Source organism: Pimephales promelas, chromosome 13 (assembly GCF_988280905.1).
Source record: "Pimephales promelas chromosome 13, fPimPro1.hap1.1, whole genome shotgun sequence".
Taxonomy (NCBI): domain Eukaryota; kingdom Metazoa; phylum Chordata; class Actinopteri; order Cypriniformes; family Leuciscidae; genus Pimephales; species Pimephales promelas.
In genome coordinates, this window is record NC_142781.1 from 259,854 (window position 1) to 273,786 (window position 13,933).

Below are 13,933 nucleotides of genomic sequence, written 5' to 3' on the forward strand. Positions count from 1 at the left end.
TGTCAATCGCTCGTGCACGTGGTCGTGGTCACATTAGAGTTAATGAGGACGCGTTTGAGAAACTATACATGTCGTTGCTTTCATACTGATTACTTAAACAGAGAATATTTGTTTTTGATATAATTTGCATCATTTAAAAAAGACTCCAAGCTATGTAAAAACATGACAGAGGTCCTTTTCTGTCACATTTCAGAATCAACTTCACATTGAGAGAGACGGCAGAACGTGGTTATTTTCTTTATTTTACGAAAAACACAACTTTTTATTTTTATTATGAGTGTACACAAATAAAAGAAGACATTTAACCGTTTTGAATGATATATGACATTTATATGTAAGATCAAAATCAATAGAGTATTATCAGAGTTGCTGGCACGACCGCCGACCCCAGGGGGTTAATGTGAATAATTATCATACAGTACTATACATGTCTGGTGTCATTTGAAATGTCTCAGTGCGACTGGTACAATGGTCTCATCCCAAAATAAGTAAACCGAAAGGAAATAAAGTTTATAAGCGTTTAAAGATAAGGGTGTGTCTTCCAGGCAAATGGCATCGGCCCTCAAAAGGCCTAAACTCCGAGTGCTAATTCCCATTGTTAGCAAATGTTTCCATGTAAAGAACTTTCAGTCTATATAAAGAAATGCAATAAGAGGCTCAGGGCGATTTGTAGCTCAAATTAGCCCGTGATTCGGAGTGTGTGCATGCAAGACACTCGGCATCATGTGTTTTCTAATGTCAGGTTTGCATCTTTTCTCTTTATTCCAGTGCATTTGATGTTTTGTATTTATTATCTTTGAACTGATTATGAAATTGACATGATAGGTTTACCTGACATAATAAATTGTAAATATCTGATTTTATTCTGACTGATCAAGTAGATTAAACGGATTCTTATATTACCTCAAGTCTGCGTCAGATTAGTGACGAATACTATTTGTGGTTTGCAAAAACAAGACGTGAATTTCTGTTGAGAACAGCAAAAATGCTAACTTTAATGTTACTTTAGATAAGTGTACGTGGGAAAGCACGGCATGGCCAATCCACAGCGATTATAAGAGCAGTAATGTTGGTCTGCTTATATCTGTAGTAGTGGCCATTCCTCTGCCTGAAGTAAACGTTACTTTACACTCGAGGTGTGTGTTTCTGACCTATGATTGATGAGCGTTAGTGTACAGTGTGTTTCTGACCTGTGATTGTAGAATTATACAGATTATAGAAAGCATCTTCACGGCAGATCGTGATGAGCAGATCTTCTGGGTGTTCAGCAGCAGATGCTGTGTGGGTCTGTGTGATGAGGATGAGGATCTTCCTCTGTCACTGAATCTCTATAGGACACATGCCAACTGCGTTCATTAGCCGAATGACAGAGGATCTGACGATGGAAACGGAGAACTGTCTGTTGGCATGAGATGAGGAGTGGGAAAAACAACACCTCCTCGATGCATTCCTTCTCCAGTGTTTTTACTGGTGCCCTGAGCTCAAAAACGTTTATGAGTTCCCATTTACGCTCGGTAATTTGGAAACACTTTCGATGGTCCACTTTAGACATTGGAGTATCTATAAGCAACATGCCAACTATCTCTCATCAGTGTTATTAGAGAACAGCTCGGTCTTCAGAAAGGATCAGCAAGTTTCAGCACGCAGATGTGTTTCTAAAATGCTCTTTTTAAGCGACAGAAATGTGTAGTGTAGATGTAAACCAAACTGAGTATGATTCAATCGAACACTCGAATACCTTGAGATCTCCCTCAGAGACATACACTAAACTCCATATAAAACACCTTTAACTAATTGTATAAGCCTATAATCGCCGTTTTCATGAGCTATTATAACATATTTATACAGCAAATCCAATCATCACACCACAAGACCATGTGAAACGCTGTAGTCGCGGGACAAAACACCGTTCTTCAGTTCCGAGTATAACATTAAACAGGTTCTCATTATATATCTCATTAATATTTTTGGTTTTTTTTATCATTGGTATTGTATGAATAACATAAGTCAACATAGCTTTACACATACACACACTTTGTACTAAAGGTAAATCCAAAATAGTGATGTCACTTTCTAAGCAGAGGGATGTTGTGCAACCCTATGGAATATAGTCCACACATGACAAATGAGGTAATAATCAATATTTCAGAATAATTCAAGCTCATGTATTGGTGTGTGATATCTGAGTTTTAATTATTTGACTACAAATCTCACCTCATCATTCCTGCCAGTGATTATGTCCAGGATAAACTGAGATGCCCCCAAGCTGGCTTCTTAAAACTGACTAAAAATTTAAAAAGAGCCATTCTTTTGAACGGCGAACGGATTTCAAGATCCAGATCCCCTCAAAAATCCATAAATCCCATCACTACTGACATGGAATATCCATGTAGACAGTCTTTGCAGTAGATTACAACAACGGTTGCTCTTTTTACGGCTTCTTAGTCTTTATGGTGTGGGAACAAAGGTTTATGATCATTTTTTATCAGGCAGTCTTTCGAGAGTTTAATTATACCATTGTAGTCTGGTTTGGTAATCTGTCCGTAGCACGTAGGGCTAAACTGGTACAGATGATCCACACTGCTGGGAAAAGTATTGGAGTGAAAGAACAGACATCATTGCAGACCCTCTATGAACAGGCTACTTCAACGCAAGCTGAAAAGATCTTGTGCGATCCGTCGCATATCCTGTACTCAGAGTACGACTCTAACAACTCATTTACCCCAGTGCCTTTAAAGATGTTAAATGGTGGCGGTATGGAGCTGTAACTTATGCAATTTATATTATTAATATTGTCTGGTTTGTAAATGTGTTGTATGTTAACTGTATACTGACGGTTTTTAAGTTTTTACTTATTTGTTTGAAGCATTACAACGTTCAGCCTCATAATAACAGATCATCATCTCAAGTCTTCTGAAGTCTCGGTGTGAGGAACAGACCCAGGTTACACAATGGTACTCCAAAGCCTGTGTGTAATGTCATCAGTGAATAATAATGCATGTTTCATTTGGTTTCCACAAGTAATCACACGTCCTCAGACGACATGGAAAGCGCTAAAGCAGTAAATAATGACAGATTTTCGTTTTTGAGTGAAGCGTTGCTTTAATGCGGCCTAATCTGCTTGTGCTGAGGCAAATCGCCACAGATTTTCCACTTCCAGGCTCGTCTCATGTGAGGTCATTGCTCTTAGGAGCGCCAGTACCACTGACTGAACAGAAGATGAGCCTGTGACGTTGAGGGTGTATGTTTGAGAAATAACGGGTCTGCAGTGATGGCTAACAACATTTATATTTGCAGTTACTGGGACCAGCACAACAGAGCTAAGGTGAGGAGCTCAGACACCCTTTTTCCACCAAAAAAAGAACTGGTTCGGAACTGGTGCTGGTTCAAAGTTGGTCCGGAGTTGGTTCAACTTGCGAACCGCTTCAGAACCTGTTTGTTTTTCCCCTGACTAGAGCGCCCAGGGAACGACGTCGTTACGTCATTGTGCACGTCGCCATACGTCTTAGCTGGAAACGCTTGCAAATACAGCATTACTTTGGGATTATCTCTAACTCGCATAGCAAGAAAGTTTTAAAAACAATTGAAATGTGTAAGTCTTTTAATCTTTTCGTTTGATATGTAATCTTTTCTGATTAGTTATGTACCCCTGTAATTGTCTTTTTTTCTTTCCATTTATTTGTTCTATATTGTGACTTTTCTTGTTTGCTTATAAAGTCTTCAATAAAAAATTACAAAAATAGAAACGCTTGCATTAACTTCAAGCATAACAATTACAAAGGCGGACTCCATCGTGTTTCTGCAAATGTTTCTGCTGGCTTTGCGATGGTCAGAAAAGATGTTTAGAGCACATCTAAACCCGGCCAAGCCCCCGACGTAAGCATGACGTGGTAAAAGAACGGTTCTAGTCCAGCAAAGAGTTGGTGCCGCTTTGGAACCAGTTTTCCAGGCCATGAACCGGTTCTTTGGCTGTCGAAACACAAAGAACTGGTTCGTGCGCAGGCAGCGGCTCCGAACCGGCTCTCAAAATGCTTCGGTGGAAAAGGGGCTAGAGAGGAGGACGTCACAGCATGGAGGACATGAGTTTGACATGAGAAAACATTTTAAAACCGTGTTCTGGAATAATCTGATCTGATGATCTGTGTGAGATTTGGAGAAGATTGGACAAACCGTTCTAGGAGTTGGAAAGTAGGAGTATGTATCATTGGATTCTGTAGCTGATATTTATGGTCATCATCACAAAATTTGACAAAAACTATAAACTTATTTGTGTTTTGACCACTAGGTGTTGTTGACCCCAAAGGTTCATAAGTAGCTTCACAGTTCACTTATACAGTTTCATGGCAGGACCTGAAAGTATTTGTAGTTCACAACATTAGTAATTCTCCAGTGAAACTCCTCAGGCTGTCACCTCACCTCACTGTTCTCCCACCACGACCCTTAAAAGGAAAGTAATTTAATAAATAATTCAATGAATTCAGTGTTATTTGAAAAAGAACATGATTTTAATGAGCAGTGTTTCTAGAAATCCTCCATATGTCGTGTGTATGATCGTAATATGAGTCTTTCATGCGGAAACATGACACAGATGCATTTCTGTGCATCAATTCTGCATCTTGTTTGCGTCTCAGTTCATATGCAGGGATTGAGAAATGTATTTTATTATGATCAGTTCGGCAGCATTGTTCTCTGGGATCATGATGATGGTAGGAACATCTGAAAGTGCCACAGAAACTGCTTAGTTTCCGGTTCCTGATGAACGCATACTATAATAATAATCCCCTGAAAGGTTTAGCCAGTGTCTCCTTTCTCCTCTTACAGAAGAGGATATACAGAGCTATTGTTCAGGTGTGTGTGGCGACTGACCCCAGTAAACATGCATTAAACATGATCAGCAGTCCGTGTCTCCGAGGACAGGACCAGCATAAGAAGCTTGTATCTCCCCCTTGGATGCACCTGGTGCCGCTAAACCCTGTTTACACATGGAAATCCCTCAAATCAAATGGATTCTAGAACAATGAACCCCTGTGTGCTCAGCATTAATCACAGCAAATCCCCCTCATAATACACACCGTCTGAATCTCTCTCTGCTTCATCCGGATCCAGAACCTGTACATCATCTGGGAAACAGCAGATCTGTACCAGAGATTGCAAATAAATATGGACGGAGTGTGTGTGACGTCACTCGTAGTGTTTAGCCTAAAGTGGGCGGAGCTGGCCGTCGGCATCTTGGCCGCACGTCACTCCCGGATAGACGGTAATGTGCAGCGAGGCGGTTTAGCTGAGGTGACGTGACGCTAACACACAGCAGGCAAATGGCTAGCAGTGGTCACTCAAGTGGCCACGCCCTTAATTATCCAGAACTTTAAGGGTTAATATAATTTAAACAGATAAGTTATAAAATAATCCCCCCCTCACAGTCGTCATGAAGGGCAGAATTAGCTACATAGACCAAAACCACTTTTAGTACCAGACTGTAAACATGTTCCTTTCGGCTGTACAGTTGGGCATGTGTCTCCTCTGCAGCGCCTCTAGTGGCCAGTGGAGGAACTGCAGGTTAAGTCACTTTGGTGTTGGGTTCAAGAGAGTGCCAGGCAGGTCTTAAAGGCTTATTTACACCCCTGTTTAAGTGGAGCTGGATACTCTGTCCTCAACAGGTCAAGAAGTACACCTTAACATGCGTTTAAATATCAATACTTGACATTGGTGGGGACGTAAAAGCAGTAGCCCTGTTTCCCCCACATTTTTATGTCTCGATCACCAGAACTGTGAACGCTGCGTCCGCGGGTGGACGTGAGGTTTAATGTGAGCTCAGAACAGGTTTGGCTTCATCAAAGCGCAGGGATTTACAGACTCTGTCCGGCCTCAGGCCACAGACACTCACTGCTCATCTCCCTCATCATTATTGCCAGTCATCTTCATCTTTCACTGCTCCACACTCACATTCAGTCCCATCCGACCCAACGCCGCTGCTTCCCAGAACCCATTGCAGCACACACACACACACGTCCCCAGGCCTGCAGCATTCGGTGAGGACTGAGGTATTAGAGATGAGGATGACGTCCAGTCCTGAGGTTTGATCAAATGACCAGCATCAGTCTGAATAACATCAGCAGGCTTGAGTGTCTCTTTGAGGTTGTAAAAGTATTAAATATTCTTCCAATAATTAAATACATTAATTGTATAAAAAGTTTCTTTAAAGGCCCACTGAAGAACGCAGCTTTGTTCGATGCATTGACGTCATTTCCACTGAAACAGGAAGCTAAGGCAGAGGCTGGACATATTGAATGGCCCCTCCCCCTTTCAAATAGCCAATAGCATTTAGTTTCCCTCACAGACTGACAGCACCATGGAAGCGAATCCGAGCGCTGATGATATACTGGATTCGACAGTAGAGATGTGAATAAACTCTAGTTATTTCATTCTTAACCAACGTACAGTTGGAAACCGGAATAAAACTGGAGAGTTTGAGCAACTGAACACACATCTCCAACCCATATTGTCAACGCTCGCTTTGGTCAGGTGGTGTTTACAGCAGAGGGCGGAGCTTTAGATTCTAGAGAACATTTGATTGGGCAGAAGATGTGATGAGAAGCTGAAGTCCATGTCATAAAAATGTGTGATCCATGAGAGAGAGAAATGTACGCTTTGAACGCTTATATCTCCTAAATGCGAATTGTGTCATTGTTTTGAGGCAAACCAGCTTATTCATAACCTTAAGGCCAACATATTCATACTAAAAGCTAAAACATTGCAGAGGGCCTTTAAAATGAATGCACTTAATCCTGCCCTCTGAGCTTTATGCACTGTGCCTGTCTGCTACTAATGTAATGATTTGGCACACGATGGCCACACATAGACACAAAGCTGTAGTCATGTGAAGAGTCAGTGAGTGTGTTGGTCCTACACATGAGAGAACATGAGAACGCTCACCTGACGCTCTCCTCTCCTCAGGTGTGTCATCATCCCCTTCAGCTGGAGACGGGAGGATCCTGAGACGGACGGACTATGTCTGAGCAGCGGCTCCATACAGGTAACAACGTCTCTCGGGTGGAACAATATATATCACAATACAAACTATCGTGGATAGTTCACCCAAAATAAAAATTACTGTGAGGAAAAAATTCGAGTTTACAGTTTCAGTACTACATTAATAAAGTGTAAAGTGAAGTGTCAGTACTACATTAATGTTGAATATAACGTATAATAATGCAATGGGGGAATATTTGTGGGTCCTGATAATGCCAAATGTGTGATGGCCGACATGATTTAAGTATATCTAGTCAGTGACAGCATGTTTGTCTAAAATAATTCTGTATTTTCAGCTTCAGAATCGTGAATATTGTTATTCTGGTGTCTCTATTGTCCTGTGCTTTGGGTTTCCAGCACCGAGTCCAAGCCTATTCATTTACACCCATAATGTAATACTAAATTTAGCAATTTTTTTTTTACCTTTTATCATATGTCCTGGAGTATAATAATCTTGTATTGTGAGTTCAATATCGAGATACAGTATGTATCGAGTGGTGAGATGAGGGTATCGTTACACCTCATGCACTGAAAAATGAGTAGAATATGTCAGTCATTCCCTCTTAGCAGCCACTGATCCTGAAACTTCCACAACTGCTGCTATATTTCACACAGTCATTCAGCTGTGAATCTCTGCTTCAGGCCAGCTCTCTCAAATGCCTAATAAATCACATAAAAACTGCACTTTTATTCTGATTGCTTTTGAGTCTTTGAATGCAGGATTTATATCTGCACACCAGGGATGAATGGAATATGAAAATATTATGATCTTTGTAAATGAAATCATGATCATCAACGTTTGTGTGCAGCTTGTGTTTGTGTTTTTCTTCTATAATCATGGGTGTTGTTTGAGCTGGAGGAACAAGATTGATCCCACTAAATAATCTTTCTTTTGGGTCTCCTCTAGTGTTGGACTTTACATGAAAAAGCAATAGCAGCCGAGAGTTTATCTGAGGCTTGTTCTGGAGGGAAACTGCTTACCGCAGGACTCCTGTCAGGAGCAGTGTTATTTTTAGAGCGGCAGCTTTGTTTGGGAAGTGTTTCCCAGCAGGATTATCTGCCCTGTCGGAGGCATGCGAGTACCTCGCTGTTTTAATCTCTCAGTGTGACTGTAAGTGATAATAGATTATGATGGCAGAGCTGATCCTGCAGTGACCACAGTTCAACCTCAGACGGCATCAGTACGGATCGCTTCAGTCCAATCGAGAGGGATGAGCGGAGCGGCTCCTCACTCCTCTCAGAAGACCATTTATGGTCAGCTCTGGACGGCCATCTTTGGCTTCTCTCACTTTGATCCTCTGGGAAATTTCATCAGCGGGATGCAGAACTGATCCGTTCAGTATTAAAGTGCTGTCGCGTCTTTCTTAGAGAAATTGCCAATTGATTCTGCTTTCAGAAGAGGAGCTTTTAGTGTGACGTCCAGAACGAGACGGATTGAAGTGGATTAGTTTCCTTTCTGACCTCTGTGTCCAAAAAGGCGTCCGCTATGAAAGCATCTCTCTCTCTGTGTGGATGTGAAATATTCATGCACTGATTCAACTCATTTACAATGCAGATTTATCACGTACTCTAGGGATTAGTCTGATCAGGGTCGTGCTGTTCAGGAGGAAAAGCTTTCAAAACTCAACAATATACTGGAAGCAATATACATAGTACATCTTTAGTACATATTTTAGCCTCTATTTCCTTTTCCCTGTGATGAATGGGAACACTAATGGACAGAGGTCTCCAGGTCTCATGTTGTACATCAAACTCTTATTTCAAACTCTTAAATGTAGTGTTTGATAAATAATCCAGCATTGAGGGATTAATGAGTAATCTAGTGTTGAGGGTTTGATGAGTAATCCAGCATTGAGGGATTAATGAATAATCTAGTGTTGAGGGTTTAATGAGTAATCTAGTGTTGAAGGTTTGATGAGTAATCTAGTGTTGAGGGTGTGATGAGTAATCTAGTGTTGAAGGTTTGATGAGTAATCTAGTGTTGAGGGTGTGATGAGTAATTTAGTGTTGAGGGTTTGATGAGTAATCTAGTGTTGAGGGTTTGATGATGGTTTAATGAGTAATCCAGTGTTGAGGGTTTGTTCCCTTTAAGAGGAGCTCAGCACACAGAAATGATCTAATATTAGAGTAAAGCGAGGCCACTGAGAATATATTCTCCTCTTAGCAACGGCTCTGCTCATGATAATGGAGCACATGTTTGTCAGTCTATTGATAGTTCATTAACACTCTTCCGCGGTGCTTTGTTTGCTCTGCCTACGCCTGTTCAGCTTTCTGGAGGTGGAAGCACAAACTCAAGAGCAGCTGCTCTGTTTTCTCTTCTCTCCTGGTGATACTCGGCTCATAGCCTGCCTTTTTATGTTGTTTGAACCTTCGTTAACCCTCTGGGGTCTAAGGTGTTTTTAGGGTCCTTGCGATGTTCTGACATGTAGTTTTTTCAGCTGCTTATAAACATATTATTGGCACAGTTGAAATTACACTATTTTTTGACACAAACGTGGCTACCAGAATATGTGAGCAACATGTATGTACATGGTTGTATTTTTGAGAGAATATTGTTAATGCATGGTGATTGAAAAAACTAAAAATTAAAGTTTCTGAAATAAGGCCTCAAAACACATACTAACTGATTTGATTTGATTTATTGGTTTATTTAAAAGGGGACAGTGCAATTTCACAAAACACATGAACAAACATGGTTAAAAAAGCCAGAATTAGCCAAAAGGCTATTTTTCATCTGTAGTCCCCTGGCCAAGATGTAAAAACTATGTGTATAACTACTACATTACTTTTGGGTAATGGATGTAACCTAGATTTTTTCTTCAAAATGATTTGAAAATCATCCTGCCTAATCATTCACATAAAACAATAGATTGTTTTAAATTGTGCAAAACATTTTTTTGTTTGTTTTTTGTTTGTATTTTTGTATGTTTGTAAAGGCAATTTGCGAATATGTGTATATAAATGAAAGTCAAAAGCACATGTTTAGTCATACCTGGAAACAAATCCTGGTCAAATAGGTTATATGGGCCATTCTGAATTGGCTCAAAATTAGAGAAAATTGTCTTTTTCGATAAATCTCTGATTTTTTTTAAAGTAGGCCAATACATTTTATCATACATATTTCAAAGTTAAGGATTCATTATTTTGATATAGCCTAGCTTGCATTGGAACAAACACAATAACAGTTGATTAGTTTATTTTTGACAAAACATACTATATATTTAACCTACGAGCAGAAGCTTATTTGATGTCTATTGAAGAGTAAAAACTTTATATTCTATCCAAAACTAGTCAACGAAATGTTGTCATTACAGACACTATTGTATATTGCGATTAGAACAAATCTCAGTAGGCTATAGCAATATAGTTTGGATGTGTTCTTCAGCTGAATCTGTGCTCCTCGAAATAAAACTACCAGCACTTCTTATGTAACTTTTCCAGGATTATTACGATAGTATTATTCCTCACTGCGCAGCAAGACGGATGTTTTATCCAGCTGATGTGGGCGTTTTCATGGCTTGCCTCAACATTAGCGTTTGAATAGAGCGCGCTCTCAGTGGGTGGGGTCACATTACACTATAATTAGGTGAAAGGAAAAAGACTGACTTCTCTCTCTTTTCTTACAGTTTACATCAACTGAGAATATTTGTTTTTTATATAAATTACTTCATTTAAAAGAAAAGAATTTCAGCTTCATAGAGAGAACTCTTTCGTGTCTCTGTGACTAGTCTTTACTGAGTTACAGTTCATTTTTCAGACACATTTCAGAATGAACTTCACTGACAGAGAGAAGGCAAAATTTGCATTATGTTTATTTTTCTTTATTTGAAAAAAAAAGCACAACACTTTGTTTTTATTGTGAGTTAAAGGTCACCTATGTCAATTAAGTTAATTTATGCACAAAAACACAGTCATTAATGCACAAATTATTATTTTCTATTTTCATTGTGACACTGTCTGAAACACTCGAATCTCCCTTAAAGTGACAACATTATGCTTTTTTTCAAGTTTACCATTTCAATTTTGGGGTCTGCCAGAATAAATTTACATTAAATTTACACTCTTTTCACCCATTTACACTCTTTCAAAGCCCAGTCTGCTGTGATTGGTCCAAGGGAGCAAACAAAAAATCATATTCTAATAACTGAATAATGCTACTCAATCCTGTTCCTCTGTATGAGAGATCTGCAGGTTTTGTTCTTGTGTTGAGTGTGACATGCGGTCTGTGACTGATCATAATACTAATAATGATTCAGTGATGCTTATACTTTGTAGTGTGGATTCAGTAATTGTGCTGTTACTGTCACTGACACTAATTACATTACGTAATGAATATTGGTGTGTTTCCCCAAGCCCTGTGAGATCCTGCTGGGCTCTAAAGCTGCTCGCTGAAGTGGGACGGGCCTTTCTGCTTCCCGGACATGAAAGGTGCTGTATGGGATTTCAGACCGTGCGCTGGTGGAGACGTTGTTCTGAAGAGATAGAGTTTAAAGGGGCTTATCCTACACTCTGGGAGTTTATAATCCCTATTTATCATGTTAGTCAAGGTTTCTGTGTGTGGCCTCATGAAAGGGTTATTTCACTGAAAGTGAAGAAGGTAGCGAGAGAGAGAGAGAGAAGTGTCACATGCTTTCTGATTGTTGCCTGGCAAACAGTAACGACTGCTAACAGATGACAGTCCCATCAGGATTTCACAGACCTTTTCTCTCCAAAATTGTGGTGATATTGCAGGAAACTTTAGATGACCGTGGTAACATGTTCCTGGAGGCAGACGTGAAAGCACTGTAGGCCTGTCATATTTCTTTGAATTTAAAACCCCTGCACATTAGGATTGTTGGTGTGTCGAGCGGCGAGAGACATGATGATGTAACTGTCTCAGTATATGGTGCTGGGTAGTGTTGGTAATGTGGAGAATGGCATGAAAAGGCTCTTCCTGCTGACGAACCCTCTCAGAAATCCTGCAACGACACTCTTGACCAAACCTGCACAACGGTCAGAGCTGAGCGTGTGTGTGTGTGTGTTTTATCAGCTGAAACACTGTCAACAGAAAGCACTCGCTCAGATCAAGAGCGTCTGGTGTTTTGACCAACAGTATGTAGATGTAGTGAGTGCTATTTGGAGTTCATTACACGTCTGTTGAAGTGTGTTTTCTCAGGTCGCTGATGCACAAACACACATTTATGCACTATTGTTACCTCATTTTCCTTGCATGCACATGAAGGACATTTATAGGGCCCTCTGAAATCCGTCTTATTTTTTTCCGAATTCTGTTTTTTCCATTTTAATTTTTGGGAACTCGTTCACCCTCGACTGTTATTTTAGTCGTAAAAATAGTGTGCTTTTTTTAAAGTGAATGATTAATACCATGTAAAAATGAGAAGATTCTGAATCCTGTGAGGTGTTTTGATTGATACCCTGGGGCAAGCACAATCACCTAATCAGCACATTAGTCAAAACTATTCCTAATAAAATCATTTGAGCAAAAAAAAATAAAGTTTACACTTACATGCAGATCATTCGTTTTTTTTTTAACGCTTAATTCTTAATTTTTTATGTTTTTTTGTTCTACTGCGTATGTTTTTTGTGATACCGTGTAATCTGCAAATATATTTTCATTTAAGAACAATTGTTTCAAAAGTCAATGCACTTCATAAAGTGAAAGTCAATAAAAGATGCGATGCTTGATTTGGTTTACATTTGCTTTTTGCGCTCACTTGCGTCCTCTTGTGGGCGTAGGAGACAATACAGCACTTTTTAAAAAAAAAATTTTCCTTTAGTATTTGAATATAATTAGAATTTTGTTAGTATTTCAGAAAGAAACTGAGGAAACTGAGGTGAAACTCAGTTTCACCCACACTGAGGACTTAATATGACCCACACGCCTACTGAACTCATTTATTTGGCAGACACTTTCATCTAAAGCAACTTACACTGTGCTTTAAGGGATAATCCTTGCACAACCTGCAACAATGTTAATAATTTTAGCAAAAAAAAAGAGGGATCGTGAAAACTGCACATAATTTTCTGAATAAGCTAACATATTTATACATATAGATCACAAGACAAAATAATAACTGACCTTATAAAAAGTTTACACACCCTTGAATCTGTTGTTCCGACTGTTTCCATGTTTCGTGATGGTTGTTCGCGAGTCCCTCGTGTGACCTGAGCAGGTCAACGGTCTGCTGTTCATCCGGCTCCTGGACATTCATTCGTTTCCCAGCATTTATTTCATCTTCTCACACTGAAGACAGTTGAGGTGCTCAAACACACTATTACAGTAGCTGGAACATCCACTGATGCTCAAGAATGCATTAAGGGCTGTGTGTATTAAACTCGTCTTGCATGTCACATGAACAAAACAGACAATTCAAGCATTATTCACAGTTATTTCTATAGCAATTAATTGTTGGCCATGGTCATGGTCTGTTTTTCTTCTATTTTATCTTCCTCCTTTTGCTAAGCATGCAAGTAATTTGTTGTGCAGTTTGCACTATTGACCGCGATTAGGACCAGCCCATTAACTGACTAACATCCTCTGTTTTCAGACTTTAATTAGGGAAGATCCTCAGTGACTCTCTGTCATGGTCTGAAGGTGATGAGGCCTGTGCATGGACAAATGTCTCACCTAAAGCCAAGCATGTTAATGAGCTTGCTGGGGAATACAATGTGTCATAAGCCTGAAGTGAAGTAAAAACCCGTAATGATAATGTTAGATAGATTCACACTGGTTCCCCAGAGCCACCCATCAATGTCACGGTCCTAGCAGAGGCAGATACTCATGACCTCCCAACCCTACAGCCTCACGAGTGTATGAAGCACTTCAACACAGACACATTGATAAGCAAAGAAGCTCAACCGTACCAGCTTCACTCTCGAGAACAAACCTCATTGGTTCCTGCTG

At 39.9% G+C, this 13,933-nt stretch overlaps 1 protein-coding gene across 1 annotated transcript in view; it reads left to right on the plus strand.

Moving 5' to 3' along the window:
* The window catches only part of lrfn2b (leucine rich repeat and fibronectin type III domain containing 2b), a 75,675-nt gene that overhangs the window by 41,611 nt on the left and 20,131 nt on the right, over positions 1 to 13,933 (plus strand). Inside the window, exon 2 of the mRNA XM_089118276.1 lies at positions 6,955 to 7,033. The gene's annotated coding sequence lies outside the window, so the exon portion shown is untranslated. The remainder of the gene's footprint in view (positions 1 to 6,954; positions 7,034 to 13,933) is intronic.